At 30.9% G+C, this 13,750-nt stretch overlaps 1 protein-coding gene across 2 annotated transcripts in view; it reads right to left on the bottom strand.

Moving 5' to 3' along the window:
* TFEC (transcription factor EC) overlaps positions 1 to 13,750 on the bottom strand; it is a 128,169-nt gene that overhangs the window by 11,167 nt on the left and 103,252 nt on the right. The gene's annotated exons all lie outside the window — the stretch shown is intronic.

Genomic DNA, 13,750 nt, shown 5'->3' with positions numbered 1-13,750 from the left:
TCTTAAGAACATATTTTTAGAAAAGCTAAGGCCTTTTATACACAATTCAAAACTGTACCAATTCATTATTTAAAACATGCTTATGGACTTGATCTTCCAAGAAAATTAAATTTAAACAATATTCATATTCCAAGTGGATACTATTACTCCACAACAAGCTACATTTACAATGTAAGATCTTAAATTTTAAAATATTTCCATTCTAAAGGTTTTCATTCCACTTCTAGGCAATTAACCAAAAGCTAAGAATCAACATTTTTTTTTCTTTCTTAAAGGACTAAGAACAATACATACAATCAAACATGTCTTTAACAAGATTATTGTGGAAAATCTAACTCCACCTTCCCAATTTTTGTAAAACTACAATTCAACCCAAGAGAACTATTTGATACTTATAAAATCAGACTGGAAATAAATACAAACAAAATATATATTAAGACCAAAATTTGTTTCTAAGGTAATACACCACTATAGTATATGTAACAAATGTTGTATATATTTCTAAGGAAAAAGAACTTTGAAAACATGGTTGAAATTACTTAAATGCAAAAAAAAATTATGTACATGTCAATGAAGACCATTCTATACTGCATATAATACTTCTTTATTTCCTTCTTCTGTTTTGTTTTGTTGGTGATACTGGGGATTGAACTCAGGGCTTCACAAATGACAAAAATTTCTACCACTGAATTATGTCCCCAGTCTTTTAAAATAATGTTTTATTTTGAGGCAAGTTCTTGCTAATGTGCCCTGCTTGACCTTGAACTCATAATTCTCTTGCCTCAACTTCCCAGGTAGTTGTGATCATAGGATATGCTACCTTATACTGATTCTATTAGACTTCATCACCTTTGTTTTATACACACTTGGTGTTTTAGAATGTGTTTTTATTTATGGAAATTGGAAGGGAACTCTTAAAGTCAAGTATCTATTCCTTCTCAATTTCCTCATGTGCAAAATGAGGACAAAGTTGACCAAATTGGAAAGATGTATCAGATAAATACAATTAGAAGTATCTGATAAAATACATTTAGATGGGAGAAAAAAGCAAAGCTTTCCCTATGTTATGTGTCATTTAGTCACAGTTTTAAAAGTACAACATTCCAAGATTGTTTTTGAAAAGTGTGTTGGCTATGAGATAAGGAATCACCAACCTGAGTTGTACATTTCTACTGTGCTTTGGAGAATCATAATGGACATGTTGAACAAAAGGATAGGGAGTGAGGGGGAAGGAACTAGGGAAAGAGTGCTTTTCTCTGAAGAGCTTGAATTCAAATGGATGTCAATACTGAAGTGGCAAATTGCAGAAATGTTAGAGAAGAGAAAGAGCTATCCCATATACACACTGTAACAATAAAGCCAGAGGTTCCTAACTATAGCACTTCATGGGTTCATATTACCTGGTTAGACAGTAGCCAATGAATTTTGTTCTTTAGAAATGGGGCTGGAATTCTGATAATGAATCTAATTCTGCTTAACTATAGCTATGCTACATCTTCTCTTGACCTTGGTTATTGTCTAATTTATGCCCTAAAGCATGATGATTAATAACCTTTTAATTTTATGCTGTAGGTACTATTCTATTTCATGTAAATGGCTAATCACTTTTTGAATATCATTACACTATTGGATTTCAATTTCCAAGCATGTAATACACTTTGGTAATCTAAAGTGCCTTTTCTCTATTAAAAGATGTAAGAGTACAATGTTAGTGGAATTTAACAATTATATGTACATCTAGAAGAGCTTATGAAGCAAATTTATATCTACAGTTATCAAAGGTGTAAGTTACTTAGGCAATAGGTCTAAATTTTAACTTCATTTTAAAGATCATTAGGCAATGGGATAGATATTTCATAAAGAAATACTTACTTTGATTAAAAAAACAGATTACTTTTTCAGTAAAGCAAACCTTTGGCATGGCAATAGATGAACATTTTTATTAACAACAAATACCATTTAAAGACATTAAATAAGAAATTTGCTATAGAATCTATTCAACAAGGTGGGACACATTTTTCTATAAGACATTATTTCTCTCTGATAGAAAAAAATGTGAACTTCTGATCTGAGAAGTTACTCTGAGGTTATGAGTGATTAACAGTGATTTCCTGGTATCTAGATTGTATTCACATCTCCATTATTGAAACCATAAGAATTGAAATATACTGGGTCTGACCTTTCTGCATGCATACTTCCATTAACAATAGCCAGTAGTTCCTAAAGAAAATAAATTCATAGGCAAAACTGCAAAACACCTAGCAAAATGTCTATAACAACCCTTCAATAGATGAATGGATTAAAAAACTGTGGCATTTATACACAATGGAGTATTACGCAGCACTAAAAAATGACAAAATCGTGGATTTTGCAGGGAAATGGATAGCATTAGAGCAGATAATGCTAAGTGAAGCTAGCCAATCCTTAAAAAACAAATGCCAAATGTCTTCTTTGATATAAAGAGAGCAACTAAGATCAGAACACAGAAGAAGAGCATGAGGAAAAGACTAACATTAAACAGAGACGAGTGGGGTGGGAGAAAGGGAGAGAGAAGGGAAACTGTATGGAAATGGAAGGAGACCCTCATTGTTACACAAAATTACATATAAGAGTTTGTGAGGGGAAAGGGGAAAAAAACAAGGGAGAGAATTAAACAACAGCAGATGGGGTAGAGAGGGAAAATGAGAGGGAAGGGGAGGGGGGATAGTAGGGGATAGGAAAGGTAGCAAAATACAACAGTCATTAATATGGTATTATGCAAAAATGTGGATGTGTAACCGATGTGATTCTGCAACTTGTATTTGGGGTAAAAAATGGGAGTTCATAACCCACTTGAATCAAATGTATGGAAGATGATATGTCATGAGCTTTGTAATGTTTTGAACAACCAATAAAAAAATAAATAAAAATAAATAAAAAAACTAAAATAATATGCATTATAAATATCATGAAAAGAAAAAAAAGTAAAGCAAATAAAATCAAACTTCTTAAATTAGCATAAAACAAATAAGAGAAGGAATTTGTAATAGTTTACAATAGAAAATAATAATGAGAAAATGTAGTAATGACCAATGAGACCAATAAGAACCAAGAGCAGAAATAGGAAATATGAAAAAATATATTACTTAGGGAATAAACCGTGCAAAATAATAACAAGAAAAGCATGTCTTAATGTATTCATTGGGAAAGGAATAAAATAACTAATAAAGTATAAGATCAGATTAAAGTAACATGAAAGGAGAGTGAAGGAAAAGACCAACAAACAAGACATATAAAAGTAAAGTTGAACAATATGGAGGATGAATTTATTCAAATCAAAACACAGATGATAATAATCTTAGAAAGGGAAAAGATAAAGTGAAAAAGTGAAATGTAAGAAATAATGGAGATAAATTTCAAAGAATTATCTCTAAGTAAAAAACTTCCATTTTTTATTTTATTGTTATTTTATTTTTATTTAAAAATTAAAGTGTCTATATGATGCTAACAAACCAAGATAGTAGGAAAACTGTATATCCAGACATAGCATATTGAAATTGAAGAGTAAAGAGAAAAATCTAAAAGTCTAAAGAAAGGGAAAAAAAGTTATTTGTGAGGAATCTTGAATCAGACTAATAAAATTTTTCAATAACAAAATTAAATGGAAAGATAAAATAAATCAATATTTTTAGAAATTGAAAAAAACACAATTGTATATCAGCCCAAATGTTATTTACATATAAGGCCATGATAAAAATATTCTTAAGCATACAGTTTGAAATAAATAAAATGTTTAAGAAGATTTATTCCCCCAAAACTAAAACTGAAAAGAGTTTGGATGAAATATATCTAAATGAGAAGAGAAATTAAAGGGTAGACTTTAAAAAATAAAATAAAATTGATCAAATATCATGATACAGTTAACATGATTTTAAAAAGTAGCAATGAGGGACAAAAACAAAGATAAAGTGAAATATAACCTTATAACTTGGTATGATATTATGGATAATTTCAGTATCAGTGGATTAAACTAACATGGCAACAAAAGACATGAAAGTGATAAGAAAGTATCAAAGATAAATATATTAAATATGAAACACAAATAACAAAGTGAGAGAAGCAGGTGGAATATAATCAATAAATAATAATCAATGTAAATAGGTCAAACAGCTGGCTGAAGGGTTAACATAGTGAATAAGAAGATAGGGAATAAATGTAAATAGCTTACAAGATACAAATATGCCTAGTGAAAGGATATACAAAGCTTGGGAATGAAATAATGAAATCCAATATACCCACAGATAAAAACTATAGGAAAATTTATATTAAATAAAATTATATTAATATTAGAGAAAAATGGAATTTAAAATTAGAAACACTATTTGGAAAAGAATCAATATAAAATAGAAAGCTTTTGAAAAAGGTCTTACAATAATTAGCATGCAGGCATAAAAAATTTCAAATATGTGACACAAAATGGTTAGGAATATAAAGAAAAATGAATAATCAATCATTATAGTGGAACAGTTTAGCAATAGTTTGAAAAGTCTAGCAGACAAAAATAATTAGTAATGCTATAGAAAACTTGACAAATAAAAGTAAATGCACGGCCTGATGCATTTATATGGATATCTATGTATATCCATATAAATGCATGATATATATATGTATATATCCATATAAATGCATCATCTGATATACACACACATATATATATATATTCTTTGATATATAGCTATATATATATATATATATATATATATATATATATATATATTCTTGTATATAAAACTATCCATATGTAAAACTATATACGTGTAGTTGTATATACAAGAATACAAAATACATAGCTTTCTAAAGTACATATGAAATGTTTGAAAAGTGATATGTACTCAGTCAAAAGAAATGCTCAACATAATTAATAAAACACTGGATTAAAAAATATTGGCAAATTTTTAAAAGTTGTCAAACAACTCAAGAGTAAAGATAAAATCACACTGAAAGTGAAAAACCACATAAAGAAATGTCTGGAATATGACAAAACAATTTTTAAAGAAAGTGTGTATTCAAATAATAAAAATAGATTAATTTTAAGATTTAGATAAACTAAACACACTTCTGGAAAGATCGATTAAAAAAACAGAAAACTAAATAAACAATATTTCAAATCAAAAGGAATCATAGCTAACAGTCTTCCTTGTATGTTCTGGAGTAAGAAAATGACGCCCATTTTCATCATTTCTATTCAACATCATATTAGATGTTCTAGCCAGAACAATTAGGCAGAAAAAGAAACAAAAGTCATGCAAATTGAAAAGGAATGAACAAAATGATTTCTGTTCACAGATTGCTTGATACATTTTGAAAATCCAAAGATTCTACCAAGGGGGAACTCTTGAATTCAGTCAAGGTACAGGACATAAAATGAAGCCACCAAACTTAGTTGCATTTCTACACATTAATGAGGCACATTCTGATAAAGAAATAAAGAAAACAATTCAATTTAAAATAACATAAAGAAGAATGATATACTTAGGAATATGCTTAGACAAGAAATTAAATACTTGTACACCACAAACTAAAAAATACAACTGAAAGAAATTAAAGAAAATATCAATAATGAAAAGACATTCCATGTTCATGAATGGAAAAACAATGTTGTTGATGGTAATACTACCCAAACAATGTACACATTCATGCAATCCATATCAAAACTCAACTGCATTTTTTAAGAAATAAAGAAGTTCAGTGAAATGAAGAATGGGGATTGAAGGGAAGGAAGGGAGGATAAGAAAAGGAAAAACAGTAGAGTGAATTTGACATAACTTTTCTATGTACATACATGATATACCACAGTGAACCTTATCATTGAATACATCTACTTGAACTTGATATATACTCTATGTTTTTATTATGTCAAAATGAATTCTAATTTTGTGTATAACTAAAAACAACCAATAAAAAGTAAAAATAAATGAAGAGGAAAAAGAAAAGAAAAATGCGTACAAAAATTCATATACATCTCAAGAGACCCTACAATGACCAGAAAAAAAAGTTGGAGGACTCACACTTCAGAATTTTAAAATTTATTGCATTGTTACAATAACCTAAACAGTGTGATTCTGCCATGAAAACAAATATACGAACATATGGAGCATAATGACAACAGCAGAAATAAACTCTCTGATATATCTTCAAATATTTTTTTTCTTTTTGTGGTACTGGGAATAGAACCCAGGGCCTGTACATGTGAGGCAAGCACTCTTCCAACTGAGCTATGTCCTCAATCCAAATAATTTTTCACAAGAGTGCCAAGACTAGATCCAACGGGAAAAGAACAGTTCTAACAGTGGGCGTTTGTTAACACTGGATATCTACAAGAAAAAGAATGAGGTTGGGTCCTTATCTTTCCCTACACACAAAAATTAATCTAAGCATACAAGACAAAATTACAAAACTCTTAAAACATAAAGATTCCTGTCTCTGGATTTGGCCATGATCTTTTGGATATGATACCAAAATCACATATGACAAAAGAAATTACAGATATTAGAATTCATCAAAATTTAAAATTTTGTACAAGTAAGGACAATATCAAGAGTGTGAAAAAACAGCCACACAAGAAAAAATATTTGTAAATCATACCTGATGAAAAAATTAATATCCATTCTCTCTTTTTCTGTGTGTACATATATGTATATGTATATACACATATGTATTATTTATGCTTATCTTTTTTTCTCTTATTGCCCATGATTTGGGCATCATATGATAGCATGTGTATATAGGATTCATATATACTTTATACACACATAAGTAAAGGACTTGAATAAATATTTCACTGAAGTAGATATACAAATAACCAGTAAACACATGAAGATGTCAAACATCACAGGTCATTAGGGACATGAAAATCAAAACCACATGTAATATCACTTCTCATTTATAAAAATGACTGTTTTCAAAATAGCAAGTGTTGGAAAGTATGTGGAGAAATGAGAACACTGGTCCACTGCTGTTATGAATGTAAAAACTCACAACCATTGTGAGAGGCAAGATGGTAGTTCCTTCAAAAGCTATAGAATTAAAATATGATTCAGCAATTCCACTTCTACCCAAAATAGCTTAAAGCAAGGACTTAAACAGATATTGTACACCAAAATAGCTTAAAGCAAGGACTAAAACAGATACTGTACACCAAAGTTCATATATACAACAGACAAAAAATATAAACTCAAATGTCCATCAACAGATGAATGGATAAACAAAATGCGGTATACACACAAAACAGAATATTCATCAACCTTAAAAAGTAAGTGAAATTCTGATCCATTCTACTACATGGATGAACCTTGTAAACATGATACTAGATGACACAGACCAGACACATAAGATATGATTCCATCTACATGAGATACCTAGAATAAGTACATACATGGAGACTGAAAGCAGAATAAGATCGACAGGAACTGAGAGTTGGAGAAAAGGAGAGCTATCATCAAATGGGTAGAGTTTCTGTTTGGGATAATGAAAATATTCACAAAAATTTATTCTGGTGATGGTTCCACAACATTTTGAATTTATTTAATGCCATAGAATTATATACTTAAAAGTGGTTAAAATAGTAAATGGTAAATTTACCACAGTAAAAAGTGCTGAGATCCTACCAATGATAATTTGTCTGTGATTGTGTTTAGACAAAATGCATAATTTTTTAGGAAAATATTATTTGATAAAGCTGACCAAAAAAGTAATTAATAGCTTCAATGGTCTTATGATTACTGAAGATATAAAAACAAACTGAACATATTTCATGAGAAAAATATCTGGACTAGATAGATTTATGGGGGGAAATGTCATATTTTCAATAAATATTATCATGCCACTTTTGTACAAAAACTTTCCAATAAAAGAGTCAAGATGGAATGTGACCCAATTCATTGAGACCAGAATCACACAATGACATTATGAGGAATGGAAATTATAGGCCCATTTCACTCATCACTGTAAATCTCAAGTAAAATATTACTAGCAATTTGAATCCAAGATAATACAAGCAAGGTAAATTCCATAATGAAGTTGGATTTCCCTTAAGTGAACTTTATGATATTAAAAGAGAAAAAGAAATTTATGATCATTTCCATAAATTCAGAAAAAGCATTTGATAAAAGTTAGTCCCATTATGATAAGATTCTTACTTTATTAGGAAGACAAGGGAGATTTCTTAATTTGGTAATAAACATATCCAAACATTACAGCAAATTTGACTCTTAATTGAGAAAATATTCTAATTCATCTATTTTACATCATTCCTTTTGACAGTCAACTTTGTGTATTAAATTCTAGCCAAAATAATAAGGTAAGAGAATAAATGTGATGTGTTCATAGAAATAAGTCTACTTCTTCATAAAGAATATAATAGAGAAAGCATGCAAGTTACAATATGCCATATGTAACTTCATGTAACTTCACATTTACAAAATTAAAAGCAACTAAATAAGTTTGCTATATTTCCTAGTGAAAAACACTAGAGTAGAGGTGGAAACAAAGGTAGAACAGAGAGATAAAAATTGATTTATTTATATGTTCTATTTCGTGCATGTGAAATATATAATTTTCACTATTATGTATAATTATAAAACACCAAAAATAAAAAAGAGCAGAGAAGCCAATGCTATCTATCAAGGTTTATAATAAATGTAGAAATGACAACAACTTAAAAGTAGTGTCAGGGTTTAGAAAGAAGAAAAAAGTCTTCAACTAGAGTCTTCTTTACAGTCCTAAATAAATTTTAACTAAATTTTAACCTATTTTAATATAAAATAATTTTACCCATAAAATATACATTTCATAGATTTTTTAAAAAGACAAATATTTTGACAAAATATTTCTTTACTACCAAAATGCAACCACAGAAATAGTTTTCTAAAGAGAAATTTCCCTACCTCAGAATTTTCTAGAGGTAAGTATGTGTGTATATACATATATGTATGTACTATCCCAGATAATTTCAGTATAAATACAAAAAATGAGAACGCATTTTATATAGTTACACATTATATTCTCAGGTAAATTCTCAGTATATATAGTAAGAGAAAAAGAAACCAGATTTTTATATATGAGTTTGTGTATTTGTAATATATCATGTGTAATATTTCACGAGTTTTAAGGAAAGCTGATGGAAGATTTCAAGTTTTTTAGATCCTTTGTTTTGCTTTTCTGTAAACATTTATTGTGAACTGAAAATCACAAAAATGAGCAGGAGACTAATACATAGAGCAACTGTAGATATTAAAAAGGATAAAATTCAGGTAAAAAGAGAAACACTGTAAGGCAGTTTGTATACTGTGATGGTCACACACATGAAAAAGTCATATGAAGAAAGATTAATTTCCTTCCTTTTGGGTGCTTGTTCATTTAGTTGTAGAAAACTCGCTTTTCCCAGTTTTAGACTACTTATCACTTCTTTCCCTCTAACTTTATTTTATTAGTTTAAATTGACCAGAAAAATCCCACAATGTTGTTATTGCTCTTAATGTTTCTTATTTCTTATGAGTAAAGAAAAATAATTAGTTGGACTACATTGGGAGACCCCTTGTCTTTAGCAAAGTGGTTTATAACATAAATTGAAAAGTGAAAAAAAAAACAGAAAAATGGTAACTTATAAGTATTTTTGCATCATATATTGTACATGAACATTGTCTATATTAAATTAATAAAATTGTTAATTTAATATAAACATTACAAGAGACAAGTACTAGACCCTCATCTTTTTTATATAAAAATCATAATAAAATTTTAGTAATTTTTAACCAAATAGAATATAGCAATATTTTTTAAATGTGGCTCAAAGCACTGAAAGCAATATTATAAATAAGCAAGCCTATTAATGAAGTAAATAGTACTTTACATATTCCAAAGCTCAACTTTCTACATACCTTATTTTATTGAGTACAAATTTATAAAATTTAAATTCAGTATTTAAGCTGGATTCATCTCCAAACACTGTAAGAATTCCAAAATGCACTTGCTCACCAGTTTTAACTTTGAAGGGTCTATAACCTTCACAATAGCAATGGTTTTCTCTTTCTCCTTCATCATTTTCTTTTCCTTAAACTTGCAAACAATAACTAGGAGAAGGTGCAGAAATTTCAGCACTACGGTGAACTTTGCTTCTTCCTTGGACTTTAAGACTAATCTGGTCTAGATTGTGACTGACAGAAACTTGCTCATTGATGTTATGCAGTCCTTTCAAGTTCCAGCTAAGCATGGGGTGGGGGAAGTTGTTAATATTTACTCAGTCCTCATCTCTGGAATGGTCTTGAACTATAACAGTTTACTTAGATTGCCAAATGCCACCAGCATTTACAAATACCTGATTGAAAAATACCTATATATGCTAAAAGAACTAAATTACTCCGTATAACTGCATCTCTGAAAAAAAGGAGACAGATCAATGAGTGGAAATTCCATAGAGACAGATCTAAACTCAGAGGCTAAACAATCGTTTAGATGCAGTATGTCAGAGGATCAGGTCTATTTCAGGTCCATTCAAATTTATAATTCTACATACTTATATGTGCTGGCACAGCAGAATGGGTAAGCTCATTGCATTTGATTTTTATATAAGACTAGATTCAAGCCTCTGTTTTGCTCTTAACTAAACGTATGAACTTCAGTAAGTTTCTAAATTTCTCTAAACCTTTCTCCTCTTTTATAAAATTATGTCTCCACCTCATAGATTGGTTGTAAAGATTAAATGCAGTTTTCATCAAAAAAGTTTTGCCAAATCCTTGTCACATAGTAACAAAGGTGTAGTAGCAATTATAATTGTTGTGCTTATCTTTTTTTTTTAAACCAGAAAAATTTTTTTAATGTTGAAATAAACACATTTACAAAAAAAGTTGGTTATATGATACAAGGGAACTTTTTTCTCATCCTAAACCAACCATTTGCTAGCATGTTATCAACCTGATATCCTACAGATTGTATTTCCTACAATGACAGTCTCCTCCATCACCCAATATAACCATCAAAACCCAGAAATTAACATTGATACATTACTACCAATATATTTATCAAATCTAATCCAGAATTAGTTGCATTTAACTATCGTGTATCTTTAACCTCCTCATAGATTAATTTTGTATTCTGCTTTTTAAAATCTTAATATAACATGATTGTTTTTTGCTTTATCATGAAAATAGGATGCTATAATAATGGATTCTGACCAAAATAGGCCTTTATTTTGTAACTTTTCCATCTTTATTTGAATGACTCATAAAAAAAAAGTTTTGATGACCCATTTTTACTCACAGCTCCAAAGGTAGGCCATCTGAGAAATGTATTGCTTATCTTTGGAGAAAATCTTTAATACCCATATTCCAACCTCTTTTTCTTCTCCTCTCTTTGTCCTGACTTTTCCCAAATGCATCACTGATACTGAGCAGTAAGGACTGTGTTGATGAATGAAAGCAAAGCTTCCCTCTTGCCTCTGAGAGGTTTGTATAAATATGATGCTTTCTCTTTGTGGGCCCCTGCCAGATGTCCCCTTGCATGCCAGTGTTCGGTTCTCTTTCTTTTTTTTTTTTTACTTTTATTTTTTTTTTAATTTTTATTGGTTGTTCACAACATTACAAAGCTCTTGACATATCATACTTCATACATTAGATTGAAGTGGGTTATGAACCCCCAATTTTACCCCAAAAGCAGATTGCAGAATCACGTCAGTTACACATCCACAATTTTACATAATACCCTATTAGTAACTGTTGTATTCTGCTACCTTACCTATCCCCTACTATCCCCCCTCCCCTCCCCTCCCTTCTTCTCTCTCTACCCCATCTACTGTAATTCATTTCTCTCCTTGTTTATTTTCCCATTCCCCTCACAACCTCTTATAGGTAATTTTGTATAGCAATGAGGGTCTCCCTTCATTTCCATGCAATTTTCCTCATCTCTCCCTTTCCCTCCCATCTCAATAGTGACAAAAACAGCATGGTACTGGTACCAAAACAGGCAGGTGGACCAATGGTTTAGAAGAGAGGACATAGAGACTAATCCACAAAGTTACAACTATCTTATATTTGATAAAGGGGCTAAAAGCATGCAATGGAGGAAGGATAGCATCTTCAACAAATGGTGTTGGGAAAACTGGAAATCCATATGCAACAAAATGAAACTGAATCCCTTTCTCTCGCCATGCACAAAAGTTAACTCAAAATGGATCAAGGAGCTTGATATCAAACCAGAGACTCTGCGTCTGATAGAAGAAAAAGTTGGCTCCGATCTACAGATTGTGGGGTCGGGCTCCAAATTCCTTAATAGGACACCCATAGCACAAGAGTTAACAACAAGAATCAACAAATGGGACTTAATTAAACTTAAAAGTTTTTTCTCAGCAAGAGAAACAATAAGAGAGGTAAATAGGGAGCCCACATCCTGGGAACAAATTTTTACTCCTCACACTTCAGATAGAGCCCTAATATCCAGAGTATACAAAGAACTCAAAAAATTAGACAATAAGATAACAAATAACCCAATCAACAAATGGGCCAAGGACCTGAACAGACACTTATCAGAGGAGGATATACAATCAATCAACAAGTACATGAAAAAATGCTCACCATCTCTAGCAGTCAGAGAAATGCAAATCAAAACCACCCTAAGATGTTGTGCTTATCTTTGTTGCCGCTGTCTTTTATCCATCAACAGTATTCCTTATAGAAATTGTGATAAACGTTATTTTCAATATATGTCATTTTTACTAATTTAGTTAATATGTATTTGCTGAGCAAATATGATGTGCTAGGTACTATGCTAGGTGGTATGAATAAAATAATGAACAGGCCATTGTTTTAGGAGAGGAAATGGTGAGAAGTATTATATTCAGTGTTTACTAGAGAACTGATTATAGTGGCAGACCCAGTACTTGAGACAATTTATTTTTTTTTTATTGTTGGTCGTTCAAAACATTACATAGTTCTTAATATATCATATTTCACAGTTTGATTCAAGTGGGTTATGAACTCCCATTTTTACCCCGTATACAGATTGCTGTATCACATCAGTTACACTTCCATTGATTTACATATTGCCATTCTAGTGTCTGATGTATTCTGCTGTCTATCCTATTCTCTACTATCCCCCTTCCCCTCCCCTCCCCTCCCCTCCCCTTTTCTCTCTCTACCCCCTCTACTGTAAATCATTTATTCCAATTGTATTATTCTTCTCTTACCCCTCCTTTCCTCTTATATGTAATTTTGTATAACCCTGAGGATCACCTTCCATTTCCATGCGATTTCCCTTCTCACTCCCTTTCCCTCCCACCTCTCATCCCTGTTTAATGTTAATCTTCTTCTCAAGCTCTTCGTCCCTACCCTGTCCTTGGTTACTCCCCTTATATCAAAGAAGTCATTTGGCATTTGTTTTTTAAGGATTGGCTAGCTTCACTTAGCATAATCTGCTCTAATGCCATCCATTTCCCTCCAAATTCTATGATTTTGTCCTTTTTTAATGCAGAGTAATACTCCATTGTGTATAAATGCCACATTTTTTAATCCATTCATCTATTGAAGGGCATCTAGGTTGGTTCCACAATCTTGCTATCGTGAATTGTGCTGCTATGAACATCGATGTAGCAGTGTCCCTGTAGCATGCTCTTATTAGGTCTTTAGGGAATAGACCAAGAAGGGGAATAGGTGGGTCAAATGGTGGTTCCATTCCCAGCTTTCCAAGAAATCTCCAGACTGCTTTCCAAATTGGCTGCACC

Source organism: Spermophilus citellus (assembly GCF_964194105.1).
Source record: "Spermophilus citellus genome assembly, chromosome: 3".
In the NCBI taxonomy this organism is placed as follows: Eukaryota; Metazoa; Chordata; class Mammalia; order Rodentia; family Sciuridae; genus Spermophilus; species Spermophilus citellus.
This window is presented reverse-complemented; position numbering and strand designations above follow the sequence as displayed.